Genomic DNA, 1,610 nt, shown 5'->3' with positions numbered 1-1,610 from the left:
CCATAAGTTGGTAGGACTTCTTCTTCTGTTACTTGTTCTTCTTAGGGTTTAGGCCCCTCGGCCGGCATGTGCAGGTTGGCTCTCTTATTCAAGGCTTTGACACGTCAGCAGTTTGTGACAGTCAAGATCTCATCTGTGGTGTAAGTCAGATTGCCTGAATGTATGGCAAAACCTTGTTTCGCATGACCCATCAATTCTGGTTGGATTGTAGAGACTTCCAGCCACTGCCTTTGCAGATCCATCACATCACTTCTTGTTTGGAGAGCTCTGGCACTACTTGTTTCTATAGCAGGGGTGGAGTTTGGCTTTCTTATGTGGGGAGTAGTCTAATGGTTGATGCATTGTCGTGGCAGACATTGGTTTTTGAGGGTGCTCTCACATATCAGATTTTGTTTTTTGAGGGTGCTGCCACATATCAGATTTTTATGCTGATAGCCTTAGGGTATCTCATAATTACCTTGAGCATGATACACAGTGGGGATGCGCAGGATGATGATTCTGTGTTCCGATATGAGGTGTTTTGCATGCTAGTTGCCATTACATTATGGAACGTGTGGCAAGCTTGTTGTCCCGACGTTCTTAGTGCTACACCGTCTTTTATTGTGTACATTCTGGTGGAGGAGCCGGGGAAGGCAGGCTTGTTTTTATCAACGAAGGGCTCACTCCCAAATGTTTTCCAGGTTTGTCAGGGGTCACATTCAGTGGCATTACTCCCCACCACAGTGGCTCATCCTACGCACTCTCATACTGCAGCTTGAGGAGTTGCCTTTGGTGGATTCTTCCACATCCACCTTTGGTTTTTTTTCTGTCCTAAAGATCCTACGAGATAGGCTATATCTAGCATCTCGAGGGTTTTTTTGTACTCAGTTTTATAGAGATGCTTTCCACTAGCGGTCTCTTATGTACACAGAATACAGCCTTGGGCTCTACATTCTCGTCCTTGAGCTCTCGAATTTGAGCTTGAAGACGATCCATCGGATCCACACGTGGGGTGGGCACGAAGAGTCGCGTTCGTTTGATTGGGGAGATAGATCCGCAGCGTTGCATCGTTGCTTGAAGAAGAAGCCCCCTGTCTGATTTGTAGGTTTGAGTAGGTCGGATTCCCTGCCTACTACTTGCACCGTGGGAAGGGACTCCTGTTTGTTTGGTGAACAGGGTGTAATTTTTCGATTAAGCTGCGGTTGAAGTTGAAGCCAAAGTTTGCAACGAGCTGAAGTCGGGTTGGAGCCGAGGTTTGAGCAGCCGCGAGCTAGGGGGCTAGAGGCGAGTTTGGGTATGGATTGGAAGAAGATGGGGAAGGGGCGAAGCTTGGGTGTAGGGGGCTCTCCCCCAGGGCTTCCCCTCGCCCTTGGGAGGCCGACTAGGAGCAAAAGAAAGAGTCGGGGCGCTTGCTGTTAGGGTTGCAGAGAGAGAGAGAGAGAGAGAGAGAGAGAGAGAGAGAGAGAGAGAGAGAGAGAGAGAGAGAGAGAGAGAGAGAGAGAGAGAGAGAGATTGCTAACCTTGGAACATTCATATGTAGCAAAAGTACTCATCAAAATTCGCAAGGATCACCAGTGACAACGAAGGATGTGGCCCGAAGTGTCAGGTGTGTGTGTGTGTGTGTGTGTGTG

At 48.5% G+C, this 1,610-nt stretch overlaps 1 pseudogene; it reads left to right on the top strand.

Annotated features, from left to right (window-relative positions):
- Positions 1-329: 329 nt before the first annotated feature.
- On the top strand, positions 330-830 carry LOC147462261 (uncharacterized; annotated as a pseudogene).
- The last annotated feature ends 780 nt before the right edge of the window (positions 831-1,610 follow it).

The sequence above is a fragment of the Adiantum capillus-veneris genome, chromosome 3, assembly GCF_014529385.1.
Source record: "Adiantum capillus-veneris isolate H3 chromosome 3, ASM1452938v2, whole genome shotgun sequence".
NCBI lineage: Eukaryota > Viridiplantae > Streptophyta > Polypodiopsida > Polypodiales > Pteridaceae > Adiantum > Adiantum capillus-veneris.
Note: the sequence above shows the minus strand (reverse complement) of the source record. Positions and strands in the feature narration are given on the sequence as shown.